General features: G+C 40.2%; 1 protein-coding gene and 1 pseudogene across 2 annotated transcripts in view; one reads left to right on the top strand and one right to left on the bottom strand.

The window, feature by feature from the left end:
• GPC5 (glypican 5) overlaps positions 1–12387 on the top strand; it is a 1280510-nt gene that overhangs the window by 929515 nt on the left and 338608 nt on the right. The gene's annotated exons all lie outside the window — the stretch shown is intronic.
• LOC108389280 (nuclear distribution protein nudE-like 1 pseudogene) lies at positions 2084–7662 on the bottom strand (annotated as a pseudogene).

Below are 12387 nucleotides of genomic sequence, written 5' to 3'. Positions count from 1 at the left end.
TAGCAGAGTCTAGTATAGTTGAGAGAGACAGACAATAACAAATAGTTAAGATGCATTGTGTGATGAAGGAAAATGAAGCAGAAAAATGGACTAGAGAGTGCTTTGAAAGGGGAAATTTAATTTTTAAATAGACTGGTCATAAAGGGTGCTATGGACTGTTTTCCCCAAATTCATATGTTGAACCTTAACCCCCACTGCGATGATACTTGGTCTTGGGGCTTTGGGAGGTAATTATATCATGAGTTTGGGGGTCTCATGATGAGATCGGTGCTCTTACAAGAAGAGAAACAGGAGAACTGGTGCTCTCTCTGGCTCCCCCTCTCCTTCTCTCTCCCTCTCTCCACCGCCATGTGGGGAAGCAGTTAGGAGATGGCCATCTGCTCACAGGGAAGAGCGGTGGCCTGCTGGCGCCTTGATCTTGGACTTCTTAGCTTCCAGAGCTGTGGAGAAATAAGTATTTATTGTTTAAGCCTTGCAGTCTATTGTAATTTCTTGTAGCAGCTCAATCTGACTAAAACAGAAGGTCTCTCTGAGAACATGGTAGCTGAGCACAAACCTAGGAGAGATCAGAGAGAGAAACAACAGCCAGAGGAAAGGTGGAAGCCCAGGATGTCTGCGGGGCTGTTGAGATGCCCGTGTGCCTGGACCAGAGACAGGGACCATGCAGCCTTCAGGGAAGGCAGTCAGAGCAACACGGTGGTGCCAAGGTGTGTGGCCCTCGCACGTGAGAGCAAGCTTGGGGTATTTAATCAGAGTGACGTAGGAAGCCATTGGAGGATTTGGAGCCAAAAACACGGATAGGATTTGGTCTTCATTTTATATAGCTTCCTCACTGAAAATAGATACAGGGTTCCAGGTTGAAGTGGCAACCCTGATTATGAGGCTTTGTAACATACCTGGTGAGAGATGGGGTGAAGTGGGCCAGGGTGATATTACTAGAGGGGTTGAACTGTGGTTAGAATCAGATCCACGATGAAGATAGAGGGTTTGGCGATGGATGGATGACACGTGGGGTGTAAAAGAAGGGGCTAGGAGCCTCCCAGGTCTTTGGCCTGAAGGACTAGAATTCTGGACGGAGTTAAGATTAACTCAGGACAGACTGCAGGTGCCTGAGCACTGCCGAAAAGAGCAGCAACATTTGAGATGCCTGTTGAACATACATGTAGAAATGTATAGTAGATAATTGTGTCTGTGAGTTTGGTGTTTTGGGGAGAGATCTGGGCTGAATAAGTAAATGTGAGGGTTGTCTCAGTGTAGATGGTATTTAAAGCCACGGGGCTGGGTAAGATTCCCAAAGGAATGTCTTTGCTGTACTTGTTTTTTGTTTTTTGTTTTTTAATAAAGAAGTACAAGGCATCTCTCAAAAGCACGGCAAAAACTGAAGAATATACTCTAGCTTGCTTCTGTTTTTCTAATTTGCGGTAACAGCGAGGAGGACCTGAGCCAGGGCCATCCAGGACCTGCTTCGGTTCAGAGGATAGAGGCCCAGGGGTATAGCTTTACTGAGAATCTCAGATGAGCCAGATCTATAGGAGGAAAACATTAAAAATTATCCCAAGATTGGGATCACCATTCATTATGGTGTATAAGGCAAATATGATTATAAACAGAACATGGGATTTTCAATAGAAGATTCTAGATCTTTTTATTTGAACTGGGTCCGATGCAGTTCTCTGCGGCACATACTCAGTGACAATCAGCTGCCTAGGTTGCTCCTTACACAGAAAACAGACGAGCTGCTGATCTGTCAGGGCCTAATTCTGTTTTCGGGCAAGGCACTTAACCTTGCCGTCAAATTTTCCTCAGAGCAGAGGAAGCGTTTGCCATATCTTTCCCATCTCTGAAAGTTTATTATTCCTGCCCTCTCATCACTCATTATCATCTGCTTTAACTGCACATTGAGTGGAATTTTACTGCTGTAGGGTAAAGCTACTGTGATCTTTTTATTTGCATGTTAAATGATCTCAGTTTGGAGGATTTTTTTTTTTGAAAGACCTCCGCAAGTACAGTATACCATGCTGTTCGTCCTTATAACAAAGATACACAAAATAATATTTAGTAACCTTTATTTACATTTCTCCTGGTTTGTATTTAATATCTTTCCACATCAGTTTCTACAAATAATACATACTAATTATAACTCTATGGCCTTTTTATCTATGAAATACCACATTTTTATTCTGAAGATTTCATTACTTTAAGACAGTTTTAAAGTAAAATTTGAAACTCTCTTCCATTCATGTAATTGGACTTGGGATTTTCTCAGATGAGATATCTGCTTTTTGCACACTCAGTTTTCATTTTGTTTCTTGTCTGTCATTTTTCGTAACATCCTAAATTCACAGGAGTGGGAATAGCTAGTGTTGCTCGGTCCTGCTGACTTCCCTGCAGGTACCATTCTGGTTAACAATTGCAGTATAATGGAAACATTGGTGTTATCAGTGTTCTAAGCAGAAAATGAGACCCAGAAGGTTGAATAACTTGCTCAAAGTTGTATAATTCATCGCTCAGATCTGACTAGAGAGGCCTGGCCCTTGCCCCTCCTACTTTAGTGTAGTCACCATACCTTTCTTCAGATCCTGACTTTTACATTGCTGAGGCTCACTCCATCCATGTGAAACAATCACATCAAATATGCCTACTTGAGTTTTTATTAATGAGTCCATCTTTTATGTTTGTGCTGTGAGAATTTCCATATTTTTACACCAAACGGTTATAGATAGATTTTGCAGAAACACATTTATAGAGTCAGGGATAAATTTGTGGATAAATAAATCACAAAATCTATAAATTTTTAGTATGAATCTATCTTCATTGGTGCTACTTTATCAATCCTGAAGGAAGAAAGTCCAAGAAGTTTTAATAAATAGAAATTGACTGCATTGATTTCCCTTAATTTCACCATTATCAACATAGTTTAGTGGTGGACTCAGAGTCAAGAACAGCTTCATACATTACAACCTAGGTGAGGTTCTTTGGAGAGTTCTGCACTTACATATGCCAGGGCCAACCTTCAGTCACATTCTTTGTGCATGGGGCCACCCCAACTGGTGCTACTTACTTACACTATGAAATGAGTGGCACCCCTGGGTTGTGCAGTACACAACCTCTACGACTCCATACCATGACCTACCTGGTATAAATATATTCATACAGAACCATGGAGAAATTTGAAGACATTGAACATGCCACTAATAACAGAAATGGAAACTTTTGAAAAATCATATTAAGTACTTAATTGCATATCATGACAGAATTAGAATTATAATATATATTTGTGTGTCAGTGCCCTACTCTAAATCAAAATTATTTGAGGAAGACTATAATTGTGAAAGCAGCTATGTAGATTTACATATATATTTATATATCTGAAAATAATCTATATATATATAGACATATTTGAATATTATATATGTTACAGATAAACACAATGGAAAGAAGCAATTATACTATTAACAAGAGCTAGTAAAGTGACTGTGACAGATGGCATATTCATTCCTGTGTTTACCAAGAACCAATATAAGGAATGGAATAAGTGGAATTTATTTCAACATGAGATTTTAGTTGGATGTTAAACAATTCAGTGGTATGCTTTGACTTGACCTAGAGTGTTTATAGTCTATCAAACTTGAGAGATAATCTATACATTTCACAAATTAGATGAGCTTATATGGAGTCAACACTTTGTTTTGAAACTTAAAAACCCAACCATGATTTTTGTTTTGTTTTTTTGCTTTCTTATTCCTGAGATGGATGGTCACATCATTTCCATGTGAATATTTGGGTAAATTTATTTAGAATATACTTAGGAAAACTGGTTTTAATGATACACCCCCTCAAAAAAACAGCATTAGATTCACAACAGAACTATGAGTCACTCCTAGTTTTTGTATACAAAATCATCCCATCAAGGAGTAAGGACTCATCTCTATGTTTACTGTCAGAGAAAATTATACATTCAGTTCATCTCTAAATAGTCTCAGACCATTATGATGTAAATGAAAAAATATCGGATTAAAACCCAGGTTTAGAATATATCACTTGAGATTTTGATCTTATCTTTCAGTACACTATACCTGGTAAAGCTAATTCTTGCAGTGGCAATAAAATGTACATTTTATAGATGCAGTAATAGTCAGTGCTTTTGACAATAGCTGATTTCTCTTCTAATCAAAAGCCAATGATGGGGTAGTAAAAAAGTGACAAAGTTTTATGTTACTCATGGCCAATCTCTTCATGCAGGTTTAAATCATAGTCAAGGGTAGAATGGTGATACCTGACATTCTGTGGTTTCTGGTATGAGATACTGGATTAAAGTTAAAAAAAAAAAAAGACTGGCATAAACACTGTTGAGTAAGTATCAGATTTCAGTAAGTAGAATGTTGTTCGTTATGAAAATGAGGCAGATTACACTGATTCAATTGTGAGGGTGTGACAGGGTACTGACTATTAGGTGTTAATTAAAGGCTTGTTGCCCACCATGTTAAACAGGCTTCAAATTGTTCGGCTGTCCTCTCCAATAAAAGCTGGAGGGAAGAGGCCTTCATTTCCCAAAGGTAGGATACCACTTCCAGTTTTCATCTGTCAGTGATATTTTGTGATGTGACTTGTGAGCAAGCCTCTTGTAAGTGGCTTTTGAAGACACTCTTAGAAGGTGTTTGAACAACTTAAGACTGCTTAGAGAGCTAATAAGGACCTTGAACGATTTCACCTTTATCTTCTAAGCTTTTCAGACATTGGTATCTTTTGAAGACAAAGAGAGAGAAGGAATAATGGGTAGAAATCATATCCAAATGAAAATGAGCACAGAATGACTAGAATAATCAGATTGGAAATCTGAGTATATTAGCATACAACAATGTAAGTTCATGGTTATAGATGAGTCTGGCTAGGCTTTTCTTTTTCAGTTGCATATGCCAACCTACTCTTAAGTACCAAGATCGCAGAGAAAAGGATGTCCCAAGAGGTTTGTTTCCTGACTTCACCTGGGAGGAGTTAAAGAATGGAGATAGTCAAGCACTGGGAAGCACGGGAGCCCCTCTCCGCGTAGCTGGGTGACACTCTTGAGGAGGAGAGCCAGGCCCTGTTGGGCTAACAGATGGACCATGCTCTGAGCCAGAGGGTACACAGAGGTACGGAAGAGGTTCAAGGATGAAGCAAGAGATTTAAGAGAAGAACTAGCAGTTTGGGCAAGACAACATGAAGTAACCAGAAAGTCAGCTCCTAGTTCTCCAACTCTAGACTGGGAAAAGATGGATCCAGAAATAAGTTATAAAGGGAGGATTCTTTTTGTAAAATATGCTCATTTATTACTATCTATAGTCCCTTAGTCATATATTTTTTTCTGTGAAGTTTACTGTTTCCACATTAAAAGACTTTTTAAGGGAAAGCATTTTCTTTTTTTCTTTTAACCATATGATGATCCTATATAGCTGCCCACAGTAGGACAACATCATAAGTCATTAACATGCCATATGAATTCTGAATAAATAAAAGCCACAAAGCCCAAGTTATATACAAACATCTTAGGCAACAATGGCTACAAACCTATGTACAATAAAACAAATGTAAACAGTAAATGAATCATGAGAGTAATCAAAGGACGCACAAGAACGACCACTTACGGTCAGCCTGCCCCTCAGGAGCCGGCACCGGCCAGCTCCTGCAATCAGGCCACCCAACCCTCCCTAACACAACTGGATAGGCCCTCAGGACACAAAATAAAAATGCTCTGAAAGATGTCATTTAACTGAAAGACCAGAAAGCTGGCAAGAGGTTGCCACTGCCGCCTACCCTAAGTCTGAGGCACATGAGGAGGGGCAGACAGCACAGAGGCACAGCCCTGTGTGCCCAGGCCCTAGAGTCTCCTGCATCTGGGGCTTGGATGGGCACTTGGCTGCTCTGGAGGCAAGTCTATGGACTGATAATGGCTAAAGCAAAATCAGAAGGTGCAGAAAACACTTCCTAATTCAGTAACCTTCCTGACTCTTTGCCAGCAACAGGCCCACACCGTGGGGGGTGGAGTTGGAGGACTCACAATCATGAGCATTGAAGATGCCTGAGGGGAGCCTAGGAGGAGACCACATGTCAACCTGTGTTGGGGGAGAACTTCTAGAAGATCTGCAATGTCCTAAACACAACTAAATCCTATCAGTACAGCAGGGTGGCGGTGATGAGGCAGGTGTGATGATATGGGAACTTCTGCATCCAGTGACCAGGTAATACACATATGTATCACCTTGTGACCCACAAAAGTGCAATCATGTGATACCAGCGGCACTAGGGTGAGAAGAGAAAACAGCCAGTATTGATATCGCGCTGAGTCCTGGGGCTGGGCATGGCCCAGGGACCGCCACTGCATGCAACCTGCCTTCTGCCAGCCCTGGGGGGGCAGACAGAGGGGCACAGGCTGGGTCCAGGCACCGAGGGGTGAGGCGTGGGTGTTCTGGATTGTTGCAGGGCAGGAGCCCCCACCCGGAGGCCGGACACTCACACACAGAGGCAGCATACCCAGGGCTGACGACGAGGAGGAAGAGCTGGGTCAAAGCCGTTGACTGTTTATCGAAGAAAGATGTATGCCCTCATCGAGAGCTTTGTGCTATTGCTATTCATCACCTCACAGTTAACATTCCCTGAAATAGAGGATTTTCGTGATGCTTGGTTCTTTGCAAAATTCCTCCAAGCTGCCCATTTCTATTCTAAAGCCCCTGCTTTCCGTAAGAGATGCCCCACGGTGTTTAGTGCTGATAATCCTAGCAGGAGGAGTTAGTGGACTGGTACCAAACCGTTTGGTACAGCTTTTGGTGAAGGAAAACTCTTTCCCATTCCTTTTTCAACAGGAGTGGCTGGCAAAGAAAGTGACACTTGGGCAACAGAATCCATCTTTTCACTTTGTAGAGTTGTAGAACTAGGAGCTGACTTTCTGGTTACTTCCTGTTGTCTTTCCTGAACTGCTAGCTCTTGTCTTAAATGTCTCGCTTCACCCTTTAACCTCTGCACAGAGACCAACAAAGATTCCTTTTCATCAAGTTCACTTTTTAAAAATGCATTTTGTTCAATGGCCTGACGTAGCCTTTGTTCAAAGTCTTCCGTAGAAACTATTGTTGCCCTTTTTCTCGCTCCAGGCCCTCGTCATTGGCTTGCTCCGGCTCTCTCACATACTTAGGCAACTGCTCCTGAATGGCTGTAGTGTGACTTAAATCATTTTCTGCTACTGAGACCTGCTTGCAGCTCTGTGGGTATTGATGCTCTAGCTTCTCCTTTAAGGCCTCCATTTCATATTTCAATCTTTCATTATCAACTTTCAAGTCTCTATTTCTATGTTCAGTCTGTACTAACCGTGCCTCCAACTCTGCTTCGAATTCTCTGCTTCCTTCCTGGAATTCAACTAGCTCATCCCGAGCTTTCCGAAAGCTTTGTTTATATTTGAAGGGAAGTTCCTTCCAGTAAGCAGTTTCCTCCTTTAAACTAGAAAAAGCTGGAATATCTTCACCATCGGCGATCAAGAAGCCTCCAACGCGTCAAAAGCGCATGTTTACCGCCTCTTGGCCGACGTCTCCGCTCCACTGGCCTGGACAGGCCCGCCCCGCCGCTCAGCTCTGCTCCCCTCCACAGTCCTGAGCTCCACTCCACGCAGCTCAGCGCCTGGCTGCTCAACGACATGTCAGGTGTTGCCTGGGTGACAAACTGTAAGGCACGAGGGGTGGGGTTTGGAGCATGCGCACAAGGGCGCAGGCGGCCAGGGCACAGCTGCAGCGAGGATGGCGTTACAGGGGGACGGGTCAGGCCCCGTGCGCTGACGTCAGGCTGGCGGTGGCCTTCTGCGCAGATGCCCCCGAGCAGTGGGCGGGGCTAGGGGCTCGGTGGTTACCCGGTACACTTAGTCACTCAGGAAAGTGGCGCCACCGTCAATAAAAGTCAGCTTCCCGGTTCCTTCAAGTGTCAGTGTTTTGGTGTTCTTGTTCATAAGATGAACCTGGTGTCGGATTTCACCTCCGAGTCCATCTCCGTCAGCCCCAGCGTATAGGTGGTGTTCTGGCGCTCCCAACACTCACAAAGACCTGTGTTGTTTTATGGCACGTCCAGAAGCTGAACTTTTTTTTCTTCTGAATGTTATTGATTTAGTTATTCATTGCAATTTTTTTATTAAGGCATTATTCATATACATTCTTATGACAGTTTCACATGGAAAACAATGTGGTTACTGCATTCAGCCATATTGAGTCCTCCCTCCTACTCCATTGCAGTCACTGTCCATTAGTGAAGTAACATGCCAGAAAGTCACTACTTCTCTGTGCTTCGCTGTCTTCCCCATTATCCCCCCCCACACCATGTGTACTAATCATAATAGCCCTCAATCCCCTTCGTCCTCCCACACCCCACCCCTTTGGTAACTGCTATTCCCTTCTTAGAGTCTGTGAGTCTGCTGCTGTTTTGTTCCTTCTGTTTTACTTTGTTTTTATATTCCAAAAATAAGTGAGATCATATGGTATTTGTCTTTCTCTGCCTGGCTTATTTCACTGAGCATAATACCCTCCAGCTCCATCCATGTTGTTGCAAATGGTAGGAGTTATTTTCTTCTTATGGTTGAATAATATTCCATTGTGTATATGAACCACATTTTCATTATCCATTCATCTACTGATGGACACTTAGGTTGCTTCTATTTCTTGCCTATTGTAAATAGTGCTGCAATAAACAGGGTTGCATATATCTTTTTGAATCTGAGAACTTGTATTATATGTGTAAATTAAATTCTCAGAAGGGGAATTCCCAGGTCAAATGGTATTTCTATTTTTAGTTTTTTGAGGAACCTCCATATTGCTTTCCACAATGGTTGAACTAGTTTACATTCTCATAAGCGGTGTAGGAGGGTTCCCCTTACTCCACGTCCTTGCCAGCATTTCTTGTTTTTAGTCTTTGAGGTGCTGTCCATCCTAACTGGTATGAGGTGATATCTCATTGTCCTTTAAATTTGCATTTCCCTGATAATTACCAATGTGGAATATCTTCATGTGGCTGTTGGCCATCTGAATTTCTTCTTCGGAGAAGTGTCTGCTCATATCCTCCACCCATTTTTTTATCAGGTTATTTGCTTTTTGGGTGTTGAGGCATGTGAGTTGTTTATATATTTTGGATGTTAACCCCTTGTCTGTATGTCATTTACAAACATATTCTCTCATACTGTAGGATGCCTTTTTTTTCTGTTGATGGTGTCCTTTGCCATTCAGAAGCTTTGTTGTTTGATGTAGTCCCATGTGTTCAGTTTTGCTTTTGTTTCCCTTGCTAGAGGAGATGCGTTCAGGAAAAAGTTTATATTCAGGAGATTTTTACCTATGTTGTCTTCTAAGAGTTTTATGGTTTCATGACTTATATTCAGGTCTTTGATCCATTTCAATTTTACTTTTGTGTATGAGGTTAAGCAATAATCCACTTTCATACTTTTGCATGTAGCTGTCCAGTTTTGCCAACAATAGTTGTTGAAGAGGCTGTCATTTCCCCCATTGTATGTCTGTAGCTCCTTTATCGAATATTAATTGACCGTATATGGTTGGGTTCATATCTGAGCTTTCTAGTCTGTTCTATTGCTCTATGGGTCTGTTCTTGGGCCAGTACCAAATTGTCTTGATTACTGTGGCTTTGTAGTAGAGCTTGAAGTTGGGGAGCATAATCCACCCCACTTTATTTTTCCTTCTCAGAATTGCTTTGGGTTCAGGTTCTTTTGTGGTTCCATATGAATTTTAGAACTAATGCTGTTGGTATTTTGATAGGGATTGCATTGAATCTATAGATTGCTTTAGGCAGCATGGTCATTTTGACAATATTATTCTTCCTATCTATAAGCATGGGATGTATTTCCATTTATTGATATCTTCTTTAATTTCTCTCATGAGTGTCTTATAGTTTTCAGGGTATATGTCTTTCTTTCACTTCCTTAGTTAGGTTTATTCCTAAGTACTTTATTCTTTTTGATGGAATTGTGAATTGAATTGTTTTCCTAATTTCTCTTTATGAGAGTTCATCATTAGTATATAGGAATGCAACAGATTTCTGTGTACTAACTTTGTATGCTGGAACTTTGCTAAATTCAGATATTAAATCTAGTAGTTTTAGAGTGAATTCTTTAGGATTTTTAATGTACAATATCATGTCATCTGCAAACAGTGACAAATTGAGTTCTTCTTTAATAATCCTTTTATTTCTTTGCATTGTCTGACTGCCATGATGAGCACCTCCAGAACTATGTTGAATAAAAGTGGGGAGAGTGGGCATCCTTGTCTTGTTCCTGACTTTAAAGGAAAGACTTTCAGCTTCTCACTGTTAAGTATGATGTTGACTGTGTTTGTCATATATGGCCTTAATTAGGATGAGGTACTTGCCCTCTATACTCATTTTGTTGAAAGGTTTTATAATGAATGGATATTGAATTTTGTCAAATGCTTTTTAAGCATCTTTGGAGATGATCATATGGTTTTTGTCCTTCTTTTTGTTGATGTGGTAGATGATGTTGATGGATTTTTTAATACTGTACCATACTTGTATTCCTGGAATAAATCCTACTTGATCATGATGGATGATCTTTTTGATGTATTTTTGAACTTGTTTTGCTAATATTTTGTTGAGTATTTTTGCATCAATGTTCATCAGGTATATTAGTCTGTAATTTTCTTTTTTTTTGGTGTCTTTGCCTGGTTTTCATATTAGAGTTATGCTGGCCTCATAGAATGAGTTTTGAATTTTTCCCTCCTCTTCTACTTTTTAGAAAACTTCAAGGAGGATGGGTAATAGGTCTTCACTAAATGTTTGATAAAATTCAGCAGTGAAGCCATCTGGTTCAGGAGTTTTGTTCTTAGGTAATTTTTTTACCAGTTCAATTTTGTTGTTGGTAATTGGTCTGTTCAGATTTTCCTTTTCTTCTTGGGTCAGTCTTGGGAGGTTGTATTTCTCTAGAAAGTTGTCCATTTCTTCTAGGTTATCCAGTGTGTTACCATATAATTTTTCTTGGTATTCTCTAATAATTCTTTGTAGTTCTGTCTTGTACTTAGTGATTTTTCCTTTCTCATTTCTGATTCTGTGTATATGAATAGACTCTCTTCTTTTCTTGGTAAGTCTGGCTAGGGGTTTATCTATTTTGTCTATTTTCTTGAAGAACCAGTTATTGCTTTCATTGATACTTTCAATTGTTTTATTCTTCTAGATTTTATTTGTTTATGCCCTTATCTTTTTTTTTTTTAGATAATTATTTTTTATTGAAGGTTAGTTGACACACAATATTACATTAGTTTCAGGTGTACAACACAGTGATTGAACATTTATATACATATTTTGGACATCAAGCCTTTATCAGATCTGTCATTTTCAAATATATTCTCCCACACTGTAGGGTTCCTTTTTGTTCTATTGATGGTGTCTTTTGCTGTACAGAAGCTTTTCAGATTAATATAGTCCCACTTGTTCATTTTTGCTGTTGTTTTCCTTGCCCGGGGACATATGTTCAAGAAGAGGTCACTCATGTTTATGTCTAAGAGGTTTTTGCCTATGTTTTTTTCCAAGAGTTTAATGGTTTCATGACTTACATTCAGGTCTTTGATCCATTTTGAGTTTACTTTTGTGTATGGGGTTAGGCAATGGTCCAGTTTTATTCTCCTACATGTAGCCCTCCAGTTTTGCCAGCACCATCTGTTGAAGAGACTGTCACTTCCCCATTGTATGTCCATGGCTCCTTTATCAAATATTAATTGACCATATATGTCTGGATTAATGTCTGGAGTCTCTAATCTGTTCCACTGGTCTGTGGCTCTGTTCTCGTGCCAGTACCAAACTGTCTTGATTACTATGGCTTTGTAGTAGAGCTTGAAGCTGGGGAGTGAGATCCCTCCTACTTTATTCCTCTTTCTCAGGATTGCTTTGGCTATTCGGGGTCTTTGGTGTTTCCATATAAATTTTTGAACTATTTGTTCCAGTTCATTGAAGAATGTAGCTGGTAATTTGATAGGGATTGCATCAAATCTGTATATTGCTTTGGGCAGGATGGCCATTTTGACGATATTAATTCTTCCTAGCCATGAGCATGGGATAAGTTTCCATCTGTTAGTGTCCCCTTTAATTTCTCTTAAGAGTGACTTGTAGTTTTCATGGTATAGGTCTTTCACTTCTTTGGTTAGGTTTATTCCTAGGTATTTTATTTTTTTTGATGCAATTGTGAATGGAGTTGTTTTCCTGATTTCTCTTTCTGTTGGTTCATTGTTAGTGTATAGGAAAGCCACAGATTTCTGTGTGTTAATTTTGTATCCTGCAACTTTGCTGTATTCCGATATCAGTTCCTGTAGTTTTGGGGTGGAGTCTTTATGGTTTTTTATGTACAATATCATGTCATCTGCAAATAGT

The sequence above is a fragment of the Manis javanica genome, chromosome 9 (genome assembly GCF_040802235.1).
Source record: "Manis javanica isolate MJ-LG chromosome 9, MJ_LKY, whole genome shotgun sequence".
Classification (NCBI taxonomy): Eukaryota; Metazoa; Chordata; class Mammalia; order Pholidota; family Manidae; genus Manis; species Manis javanica.
Note: the sequence above shows the minus strand (reverse complement) of the source record. Positions and strands in the feature narration are given on the sequence as shown.